Below are 13,036 nucleotides of genomic sequence, written 5' to 3' on the forward strand. Positions count from 1 at the left end.
TTTACCACTTATTCTTTGGATTTTATTCCACATAACTTTCTGTGAATTTTGGGAGGTTAAGGAGGAGACGAATGTTAACCAGGAGGTTTTCTTACTTAATTTTATTTTGTGCTATTGCTCGATATTTCTGAAAATTGATTTTATTTTCAGGCGTAGGATTTCTTTTGTGTAGGTAGTAAGCATGGTTTTTATTTTTGATAGCCTCTTTACAGGAGTCATTCCACCAGGGAACCGTTTTCTTGAAGGGCATAGGAGTTGTTTTTGGGATACTCTGGTCAGCGGATTTAATTATTACTTCAGTGAAGTCCTGAATAATATCATTGATGTGCTTAGAAGGAAATGTATTTGTTGGAGTTAGATGATTTAAATAGTTATTTACAGTCTTTCTATATGATTGCCAATTTGCCTTATTTAAATTCCATTTACAGTATTGGGATTTTGATGTGTTGTCTGGATAACTTTGATCATCGTTAAGTATGATGGGGAAGTGGTCACTTCCTCGTAGAGTTGAATAAATGGACCAGTTAAATAGTGCAGCTATGTCTGGCGTACATATAGTTAAATCTATGCTACTGTATGCTCCGTGTGCTATAGCAAAACGGGTTGAAGCAGTTGAGTTCAATAATACTAGAGTAAATTCATCTAGTATCTTCTCTATTTCTTTCCCCCTTGCATCAGTATTGCGACTACCCCATAAACTCTTGTGGCTATTAATATCACCTATCAAAATGAAGGGTTTGGGGAGTTGGTGTATTAGGTTTCTTAAATCATCAGCGTGAATTGTACTATTCGTAGGAAAATAAACATTACATACGCACTTAGCTTGTGGTAGGTATAATGAAACTGCGACTGCTTCTAAATCAGTAGTTAAAGGAACCTCTTGATGGTGTAAATTATTTTTAACATAGGTAGCTACGCCTCCATTTGCATGATTTGGATTAATTCGGTTTTTATAATGTACGTTGAACTGTCTTAAATGGGAAACAAAGTTGTCTCTAAAGTTAGTTTCTTGTAGACAGACAACTGAAGGCTGATGTTTACTTAGTAGAAGTTTTAAATACTCTCGCTGTGATCGAAAACTGTTGAGGTTCCATTAAAGTAATGTTATAGTCATAAGAATGACAAACAGGTGTAGAGGGTATTTTATCATCGTTATGTGAGGGAAGTAGAGTTATCACTGGAGTAATCTGGAACTAAATTGTTAATTGCTTCACCTCGGTTTTCACTGCTAGCCTTAAGCAGTTTCTTGGCTATTCGAGTACTCCTGTTCTTAATGGATTTTTCAGTGTAGTATGGATATAGTTTTTGAAGGGCTTGGGCTAAACCCTCTAGATCTTGGGTGTAATTGGAAGCTAATGTAGCTATGTGATTAACTCCAATACTGTTTAAAAAAAAGGATTGGAGTTGTAAGTAACTGGGGGGAAAGGACTTAGGGTTGGCTTCTAGAACTTCCTTAATTGGCTTAAGCATATCGCTAATAGTTGTGCTTTCTTTTTCTGTCTTTGGCTTCTTGTAAGTTTGTTTTGTCTTGGGTTTCCCTGCCTATTCACTTGTCTTAGGTTCAGTTGTTAGGGGAGGTTTCTTAAAATCAAGGTCTTTTCTGCCTGTAGTTTCACTGCTAGATAGTGATATTGGCCTCTTTGATCCAGCAAGATGAACACATGAGGGGTTTTGAGGACATTCCAAAGGTGAGGTTAGAGTCGTTTCGACTGAGGGTAAAGGCCCACAGTTTTGATTCTGAGAACACTGAAGAAATGTAGATGTATCAGTGGTCTGAAGAGTAGTTTGTGAGGGAGTACAGGTAATATTTTCTTGACAGTTTGTTTTCATTTTTTGTGTATCCTCTACTAGTTGGGGAAATTCCGTTAGATTGATCTTGCCATGAGAATGACTGTTTTGATTTAATGAGGAGCCTTCATTTATTATTTCATCATTATCAAGACAGTTTCTAGCTAAGTGCCCCTCAGTTTTACAAATAAAACAGGCGGGAGTGAGTCTGGAAGTTTGTTAAAGTCTTCATTTTGAACATAAATCTGTCTCCGAAAACTGAGAATATGAGAAAATCCAGGGATTGTTAAACCTGCTCTAATAGGTGATATCTTTGACATTGGTTTAATGCCGAGTTTGAGAAATTCTTCTTCAATACCAATATTAGGAATCACAGGGCAAACATTAGGTAGCATAACTCGTTTGTCTTTAGTTAGGAGAGGTCTTATATGTTTTAAAATTAATTCTTCAACACACCTTTGACTTGCAAGGAAGATACATATTCTTCCATTAGATATCCGTGAAACAAATCGGATGTTACTAGGGCTAGTCACTTTTCCAATTGCTAGTATATAATCTCGGATACTAATACCATCACAAGATTCAATAACAATAGCTTGATCTTTGGTAGGATAGGATTGCATGCTGCAGAGTAATTTAACCTTGGATTGTTAGGAGATTGATTAAGTGTGTTAGGAACAGTAATAGAGGTTGTCATGAGGTTACCTGGTTCACCGGTACGGGTGGGAATTATGCTTTCTTTATCCTGTCGATTCATGAGGTTACTTGAGACTTGCTGATTTTCATTATTTAGATTCAGTGAGTTAGAAAAATCTTGTCGACGAGCTCCATCAACACAGGCGGCCATTATCGGTTAGCTAACAAGATGAGGTTATAGTTATGGTTATGAGATTGGTCCTTTAATGAACACTAATCTCCATGATGCAGATTTAAAACCACACTCACTACAAAAGTACTTAGCAGCTCCACTCTGGTGCATCAGACGGTAAATTTTATCTTAGAATTACCGATTATTTAAACATCATATAAGTCACTGCCCAGCACGATTTGTTCTGGGAGATTTCTAACAACAACAAAAAAGTTGTGTTACGAAAATGTTGCTCACTTTGGGCCGGGAAGGACTGATTGATGGAATGAGGAGATAACGGCGAAATTGGGAATAAACTCGACGGATGAAGCTGTGCGCACAAACAGCCTTCGATGATGGAGTCAAGGAGGAGGATGCGTTACCTTGGAGAATAAGGGAGCAGGCCACGGAAGGTAAAAGAAGCAGCCCAAGGCGATACTATTTAGTCAGATTTTAATGAATTAATGATAGGAGGTGTAGAATTAAAGTAAGACAGAGATCTAGGTGGAGCTAGTTAATTCACAGAGGTTTGGAGACTGAATGCTGATAGGCATAACAAACTGTAATATAGATTGCAATTATTAATGGAGTGAAGTATTGAAATTAAGTTTCTCGTCTCCATGCTCTGTACACCCATCGCTATCTGTGTTGATGTGAATATAATTATGTACTTTACACCGGACTGCTAAGCGATAACCCCACAAGTGAAACGTCAACTGTTTTGAAGTATCATTCTCTGGCATCTTTATCTCAGTTTACAACAATCAACATACATAAATTCTTCGAACTTGCACAGGTTTCACACACTTTTAAAACTTTAGAATGCGTATGTATCAAATTAATCACAGGTCTCACACATAGGCTATTGTCCCAATCTTTGTGTTGGTGCGACTTAATCAAATAATCACTATCAAAAACATAATAATATCATACACATATCTTCATTATAGACTTATGTCTTTCAGCGTTCGGTCTGGAAGTCTACGTGAATTCACTATAAGCCTCCACAATCCTCTGTTTCCGACTAGCATTGTGACATCGTTCAGTTCTGAGCTACTTATCATAAAATCATTAAAAATCGAGCTCAGAGAGGTGGTGTTGATTATTGTTTTAAGAATAAGTACAATTAGGCAACCGTCCTCTATATAACACCAATCAGAGAGAAAAAATGGAAGGGATCCGACACTTGGAAAAAGTAAGGTATCAGCAAAAGGAAAGCAAGGGCCACGAAGGGCGTGAAAATGAGACTACCTAGGCCTTGAGTGCTCTAATACCGTCGGTGTCGGAATAGAACAAAAGTTGACCAAGGGGGTCGGATAGGATAGATGAAAGTGAGGAGCTTGGCATAAGTAAGTGAAACCAATGCCAGGAATCAGCTCAGGGCCCCGTGGTCGCCAACCCACGCTCCCAAGTTGAGACCGCCTGGGGCCCCTTTTAGTCGCCTCTTACAACAGGCAGGGGATACCGTGGGAGTTATTCTACCGCCCCCACCCACAAGGGGTTCGAGTCCAACGATCTTGGTCTGCCTGTACTTCTCTTACTCTCCACGACCGAGTCCACGATTTTCCTACTTAGGCTATCTTCCACCATTTACCTCACAAGACCCCACCACCCAAGCCGGTTTATACACTAGAGAAATATGAAAATCCAGCATAAAGGAGGAGTTGTGCAAGATGAACAACAGTGGGGTTCGAACCCACTGTATGCCGAATGCAAGCTCACAGGTGCGCAACCCTAACCGCACGGTCAATTCGCTAGGTTCTTCCTTTTAACATGGACGTGTTATTTGGCTGAGGGTCTCTCTGGAATTAACGTGATAAATTTACCGACACCATTGTAACCATGGTTACCACTGTTCGTCTATGTATGTAGTGGTGGTGATTGTTGTTTTATGAGAAAGTACAACTAGTCAACTATCCTCTATATAACACTAATAAGGGAGAAAAAGTGCAGGTATCGGCCAAAGAAAGACAAGGGCCACGAAGGGTGTGAAATGAAAGATTCCTTAAGCCTCGAATGCTCTAATACTGTCGGGGTCGGAAAAGATCAAGAGTTGGCCAAGGGAGGTCCTATAGAAGAAATGAAAGTGAAGAGTCTGGCACAAGTAAGTAGAAGCAACGCCAGGACTCAGCTAAGGGCTCAGTGGGCGCCAACCAACCCTCCCAAGTTCAGAGCCTCTTGGGCTCCTTTTAGTCTGCTCATACGACAGGCAGGGGATACCGTGGGTGTTATTCTATCGACCCCACCCACTGGGGGATTCGTCAATGTACAGTATACTAGGTCAGTAGCGACATCTTCTCACTGTGCGCTTTCTTCCTGTAACTTAGGGTTTGAGAAAATCTCGTATCAAGTGAACCCCACTCTACTCCTGCGTCCAGAATAAAAATTGGTTGTTCAACTGGCCGGGAAACGAACCCAGGACCATGATATAAGAGACAGGCATACTATCCCCACACCACAGGGATGGTTAATAATAATAATAATAATAATAATAATAATAATAATAATAATAATAATAATAATAATAATAATAATAAAAATAACAAAAATAATAATTATTAACATTAGTAGTAGTATATTTCATTTCCTCATAATTCAAGAACTTGCTATTCTTTTGTAAATACAATATTGTTTCTTTTGGTTTATCGGAAATCTTTATATCTGACTGCATGTCGTAAGAGGCTACTAAGAGGGAAAAAAACAAATAAACTGTACTCGCTCTACCGTGCAAGTGGCTGTGTGGTTTGGGTCACGTAGCTGTCAACTTGCATTCGGGAGATAGTGAGTTCGAACCCCACTGTCGGCAGCCCTGAAGATGGTTTTCCGTGGTTTCCCATTTTTTTGCTAGTTGCTTTACGTCGCATCGACACAGATAGGTCTTATGGCGACGATGGGACAGGGAAGGGCTAGGAGTGGGTAGGAAGCGGCCGTGGCCTTAATTAAGGTACAGCCCCAGCATTTGCCTGGTGTGAAAATGGGAAACCACGGAAAACCATTTTCAGGGCTGCCGACAGTGGGGTTTCCCATTTTCACACCAGACAAATGCAGGGGCTGTACCTTAATTAAGGCCACGGCCACTTTTTCCCCACTTCTAGCCCTTTCCTATCCCATCGTAGATGCAAGACCTACTGTGTCGGCGGAACGTCTAGCAGATTACTCACTCTCTAGTCTTCTAAGTCCAAAAACATATTTATGATACCGTGCACCGGAGAAAATGTACGAATGCGAAGTTTTCCCCCTCTGATTATCGTTAATAGAGGACGATTGCCCTGCTGTACTTTTACCAGCAGTCGCTTACTGTATTCATAGGCGCATACACCGAGCCGACTTTGAAGAAGCGGACAGTGTTCACGGTAAATTACTCTCCCTGATTTGTTAACGAGTGTTACTGTTTTCGAGCGATGAATGGCTGAGAAGTCCTGTGTTATTTTCAGCAATGGTGCGCGTCGTGTACTTGGCACCACGGCCGGGAGATGGCAGGCTAATTGCATACCTCGCTGCTACGTTTGTCTATGTCGTTAAGACGCTTAAGAAGACACGATTTATTAACACTTAAAACGAATGCCATGTAAATACTCCATTTTTTTATTTTCGGTTGAATTTGTTTTATGAATGTTGGCCACTTCACCTTCTCCACACCGTGACCAGACTGACCGGGCCAACAATTTCGTCTGCATTTCCAAAATACATGGGGAATGAGAACTGCTACTTACAAGAACTGTTATCACACAGGAAAATGTTTCTGTAATGCGAGAACATTGATTGCTTCGTTGTGTTCAAGACCAGGTCGATTTAGACTTTGAAACACAGAGGAGGCACTTAATGCAGTAATGGTACAAATGGCGAGGAAAACAACATTAAAAATATCAGACTGGAGGTGTGAATTTGGTAATAATAATAATAATAATAATAATAATAATAATAATAATAATAATAATAATAATAATAATAATAATAACTTAAACAGCCCCCGCACCCCCAGACCCGCTGCCGACGGTTTTCAGAGACGCTATATAGGAGCCGTAGTCTGGTTAAGATAAGCTGTGTGAACCTGCGAAATCTCATGCTGATAAGAGCTTTTCTCAACATTCCTTTACAATCCTACTCTATCCACCGTTACTCATACACCTGGTTCACATGGTGACATTTCTAGTTCAATCCTTTATCACCAGTCTGCGTTACGTACAATAGTTAACAAGAAAAGCAAGTTAGCTGGTTTCCAGGAATTCTCCGTCTTACTCCGTCGGTGGTTTCAAGTTCAAACAGGTTAAATTTTTCAACTGATGATTACTTTTTAGCAAAATACATCGGAATATACAAGAAAATTATTCATTTCGTCCAAGTAGACGAATAATCTTGATTGGAAAGATCACAATCTGAAAATAAAGTTGGAATTCAAGAGGACAAACTGGGGAAAATATTCGTTTATAGAAAGAGAGCTTAAGAATGGGAATAATTTACTGAGGAAAATATTCAATAAATTTAAGGACACACTAGGTAAACAAGTGATAGGGAATCTGACGTCTGGGCGACTACCCTAAATGCAGATCAATGATGATTGATTGAGATGGGAACAGTGGCAGGAGGGCACTCGAAATAAGCTGAAGGCCAAGTTACACGTAAACCCGATGGATAAACCTGTTCGCCTAAATCGGCTTCGGGGTAGGGACATGTGAGGGGAATCAAGGAGGATAGGTTATCTAGGAGAATAATGGACTGGGTCACGGAGGGTAGGAGAAGTGGAGAGAGACCAAGAAGGCGATGGTTATAAGAGACATGGGAGTAAATGAGGATACATAGCTAATTATAAGTGATTAATTCACAGAAACTTGCAGATTGAACGCTAAAAGGAATAACAACCTACAATGAAAATGTAATATTATTAATAAAACATTGTTTTACGGATCTGCTGTAATTCAGAATGACCCAATTAGTGCATACACATACAAATAATACCTGAGAATAGATGACAATGGTTCCCTGATTAGTGGCTGTTTAGAAGGCGCTCACAGCAGGACACCAACTGGGCAGTATTTGCTGGAGCGTGTTTTAATCCTCATTATTAGGCTTCCCCTTTCACTTCGCTCTGCAGGCTCAGTCGCCTCACTCAACAGCTGCACGCAGACAGGTTTGAACACATAATCTGTTAGCAATCACGCCGAACGACGGTTGTCCCTTGGTTCGACTCCAGCTAAGTCCGATAACTCACACACAATTCACATACAACGTCTTTACACTGACAACTAAATAGCAACAACTCAAAAGCGGTAACCAGCTCTACAATACTCCCCACAACAACGACAATTAGCACTGCTCCAACTCTACTCACACAGACTGTTCCATACACTGACTCCAAGGCAGTATACACACAGTACTCCAAGGCAGTACACACACAGTACTCCAATCAATACTCCAAGGCAGCACACAGTACTCCACTCAGCACTCCACGGCAGTACACACAGCATCCTACTCTACTCAGTCAATGACGATAATGACCTTCATTATTGTAGATTATACCCTTTTCTACATTTCATTTTCAAGTTTTCAGATCAATATGAACAAGCAATTAATGCCTCCAGTAAAAATATGGTTGTCATAAACACGCTTTCTACGTCTGTGCGACTTAAAGCAGATTGTACACAGTAATTAAAAAATCTACATCATCGACTGTTTCGCTTTTCAGAATTCAGTTTGAATATCTCTAAGCACTTACATAATGCTCTACGGTATTAGCCCTGAAAACATTAAACTTTGAATGTAACTCTCGTTTCATGGATTTTTCTCCGCCGAGTTCATTATTCTCCATTTGCATCACATGACCCTATCATTGAAGTCAGTTCATATGTACTCCCTCATCCATGAAGTCCATTCCTAAATTAGGCTTTTTCCTTCTTTGCGAGTGTACGCCTGCCACTGTTGTCAATCATTTTTTCCCATATGAATACGATATTCTATGCCCAGTCCTACTTCACCTATCGCCAGGAAACAAAGCGATGCGATGTAATGACAGTTTAGTGAATCACTGAATCACCTCAGATATGTATTCCAATCCCTTACTCGACGTCCTATAAATGCGTGTTTGTCCCAATTAGTCCTCTTGAAATCCAACTTTATTTTCATATTATGATCTTTCCTACTTTTAAAAGCTCCGCTCAAATTTATTTATCTACAAATGCAATTCGGCTGACAGCTCGAAACATAGCAGATAGTCGGGCATCTGGTCTCCTTACTCCCAAGTCTTCCCAGCCCAATGTTTTGCAACATTTTCGTAACACTACTCCTTTGTCGGAAATCACCCAGTACAAATTATGCTGCTTTCCATTGAATTTTTTCCCGTTCCAGTATCATGTAGTTTGGTGTGGGGTCCCGTACACTGGAACCATACTCTAGCTGGGGTCTTACCGGAGACTTATATGCCCTCTCCTTTACATCCTTATTACATACTTTCATAACCACGTGAAGAGATCTGTAACCTTTTTTAATATGATTACTTCAGTGAAGATCATTCCCTAAAACATCACCTAGATACTTGCAGTGTTCCCCATCAGGTAGTATCAAACCATCAACACAGCTATTAAAACTGAGATGACTCTTCCTCTTGGTGAAATTTACAACTTGATTTTTCATTCCATTTACCACCATACCATCCATCTCACAACATTGTCTAGGTCCCTCTGCAGTCACCAACAATCCTGCACTGGCGGTTGGTGCATGAAGGGCTTGTGGGCGCCGCCCCGTCACCTTTGCAAGAACATTTAACGTAATTTCACTCTGTAACTGATTACACAAAGAGTTGTACAAATGTAGCGAAGTCGAACTTATGGTGCGATATTATTCAGTTATACAATGTTCTCTTTACTATTTTGGCTGTAAACATTTCTATTTTCTCTTTCCAAAGATATGGCAAAGGCTTTCAGACCATGGCAGCTGTTCAGGAAGCACGATGTTTTCTCTTTAGTCTTGAGGCGATCGGGCTCTGGCAGAAGAGCCCTCAGTAGGTTCCTAAGAGTTTAGCAAGTGTACTACGTGCGAGAGGATTCTTGAAATACGATATGGGCTTGTCAGGGAAAGGAAGAGTGCAGGCGGGTGTTTGGTCTGTCCGGCAGAGCCCGCAGCAACATCGCCAAACCTTTCCTATGTACATAGGCTTTTTCTCTCACGTCTTACATTAACTGTTGTTAGAGATCAATTCCAAAACATTTTACAAAACAATGAATTCCATTATATTGACTACTGAAACAATTCAGTTCTACAGATGAGGTAAAATAAAAATGTAAAATGTAACCATAAGATGACGGCACCATTTGTAGGCTGGTCAAATTGTTAAATAGCCCATGTCTTCATCCTTGGAGATTTGGGCAAGACAAGTGAAATTCGTACATGCGCTGTTTATTTGATATCGCGAATGTTATTGTGGTATAAGTGTGTAAAGTGCCATTGTAGTGCAGTGCAAGTATTTAATAGATAAAACTAAGGCACCATTCTAGTTTAAATAGCCGTTTAAATTCTACCTTCAGTATTTCAGTCTCCTGTTAAAACTTCATTCGTGTGCGTAGTGTTTATCTCTCTAGTTGAAAACTACAGCATTTGTTAAGGTCTTAGTATAAGAAGAGAAAGAAGATGAATTTTGTAAGAATTTAAGTTTTGAATACCGGCTAAAATTTAGGGAGTTAGGGCCTCCTCGGCCGAATTTAAATATTGCACAATAACAAAAAGGTTATAAGAACGAAAATACACAACTAGGAAATTCAGTCCGTCACGTTATAAGCACGCTGACTGACTGTGCGGATGTGAAATAAGGAATGCGTTCTTTTCTTACACTTCTTTGGTAATGAATGTCGTTGATCCTGCATTCTTAGTAAGTTAATACAGTATATGCTGTTAAGTTCCGTGGGCATTTTGAACTAGCGCTCAGACAGATACATCAGACAACCCAGGTATTTTTCAAGGTTTTTTTCCATGTTATCTGATTTTCGCTACGTGTTCGTTCTGTCTCGGAAGCAGATTTCTATTCAGCTAATGCCCCATCGATTATTATTATTATTATTATTATTATTATTATTATTATTATTATTATTATTATTATTGTTACCGTGTTTGGTGGTAGTTATGCATGAAAGAAGGTGCTGGGTGGTGAAGGGGTCTCAAGCTACTAAAGTGAAATTAATTTTAAAATTTAACAAGGTTATATTTTCTTTTCAAAATTAGGTAACAACAAATAGAACAGGTACTTAGTAGCCGAAACACGATTGACAATTACATTTACATAGGTACCCCATTTGGGGCTTCAAAAGGTCAGAAACATAATTCTTGAGCCATGAGCCCAACCTTACAATGAACACCATACAACAAAGGGGCCGAAAACCCCCAAACATGCCAGAAACACCGGCTTCCAATTACATCCAAAAGCCTCCTTGAGGCAGAAACACAATTTTCAAAAAGGGCAACTTCCCCTTAAAATACAAGCCTATCATAGGCCACTCCGAACTCCACCTTTAAGCCGTCCTCAAAGGACATATACACAGGGGCAAAATACCCAATCTACTGAGGTCTGTTAAATGACCAGAAAGTTAATACATGACCTCTAAAATCACAATTTGAGAGGAGGCGAACTTGCACTCCTAATACACTTTGTCTTTAAGACCTATTTTGGCTCTAAGGCCACTGATGCAAGGGCTAATCCCATACTGCAGAGGTGACTTAAGAAACTACTAACTTACATTACTGAAGAATAGGTTGCGAAAAATAAGTTCACCTCAAACAATGTGAGTGGGAGCTCGAGAGGGTTAACACTCTCTATCCCAGTATGTCGCTTTACAAGAGAATAGAAGAAAAGAGAAGTTACATTTTAGGAAAAGGTTACATAGGGGAACGCTTAGAACCTGCCCCGAAAGTTAAACTGCTGAGCTGGCAAAGAAAAAATTTATTAATCGGCCATTACCTTATTGTCGACCGCTGCCGAGGAAAGAGGCGCTTCCCGCCTCCAGCTATGTACTTAATACACTGAAAGATGGAACAGAAGTGGCTCGGAGACCCTAAAATCAGCAGTTTAAATACTCTCGCAGAAAGTTCTAGGCGTTAGGGGAAAGAAAACACCCTCCCACAAAGATTTTATTGGGTAGGACCCCGCAACAGATTCAAGTTGGGGAAAGATACACCAGATTGGTCAGAAATTAATTGAAAAAATTCGTGATTGGATACATTCAAAACAAGGGGAAGAAAGGGGTAAATATTGCCAACTTAAACAATGACAGAAAGAAATTTAACAAAGAACAAACTCCTGAAATTAAATTTTCTCCACCAAAATAGTTCTTTGACTCCGCACTAGGGTGCACTATTGTTGATCTTCAGTAGTGTCCTCTAGAAGAGAAAGTTCACACTTCTTAATACAAGCAAGACAAAAGTACGTCGAAAATGACACAGTTCACAAACTCAAAATTTTCCAGGTAGTGACATCTTCTGAGAAATTTGGAAATTAAGACCGTAGATAAAGTTCAGACTTCCTCCAGAAGAGGAGTTTCAACTGGCGCAACTTTTAAATAAACGGTGTGGAGGTGTACCGCCCGGTACAATTATTATTATTATTATTATTATTATTATAGCTAAACATCATAGTGTTGGTCAGCGAAAACTGAACCGATTGGGGAGGGGAAAAAGATGGCGGCGCAGCGCTGCCAGAGTAAAAGTCACGAAACGCCACTGCAATCTTGCAACTAATTTACTACTCTATAGAGTATAACATCATTCGTCCGACTCATTGGCTGAATGGTCAGCGTTGAGGCCTTCTGTTCATAGGGTCCAGGGTTCGATTCCCGGTCAGGTCGGGGATTTTAATTGCCTTATTCTAGCTCGGGGGCTGGGTGTTTGTTCCAACACTTTCCTCTTCAAATTCAGACAATACACTACACGGCCAGATCAACATGTTTGACACAGATTGCACCCGCGACCCCACAGGTGTGGGAAAAAGCTGTATAAGAAGACGTGTATAATATCATTCACAAATAACCTTATCTGTGATTCTAGTCCTTTTCTCGTATCAAATATATATAAAAGAAAACAATAAAGGTCCAGTAATACTGCCCTGCGGGACGGGCCTCCCCCCTCCATCATTACAGGTTCGGATAACACTTCACCTTCTCTAATTATCTAAGTTTTATATTCTAGAAATTTAGCCACCCATTCAACCACTCTTTTGTCTAGTCCAATAGCCCTCATTCTCGTCAGTAACCTTCCATGATCTATGCTATCAAAAGGCTTGGATAGGACAATAGCGACACAGTCCATTTACAGTCAGAATCTTATAAAGCACACCGAGTTTTGTTTGATGTCTCAATTAACCTTCGAGCATACAAATAGATAGAGAAGGCGCTCCCTATGTTTCTACCGGCCAAGCGTGCTACT

This window comes from Anabrus simplex, chromosome 1, assembly GCF_040414725.1.
Source record: "Anabrus simplex isolate iqAnaSimp1 chromosome 1, ASM4041472v1, whole genome shotgun sequence".
NCBI classification, from domain to species: domain Eukaryota; kingdom Metazoa; phylum Arthropoda; class Insecta; order Orthoptera; family Tettigoniidae; genus Anabrus; species Anabrus simplex.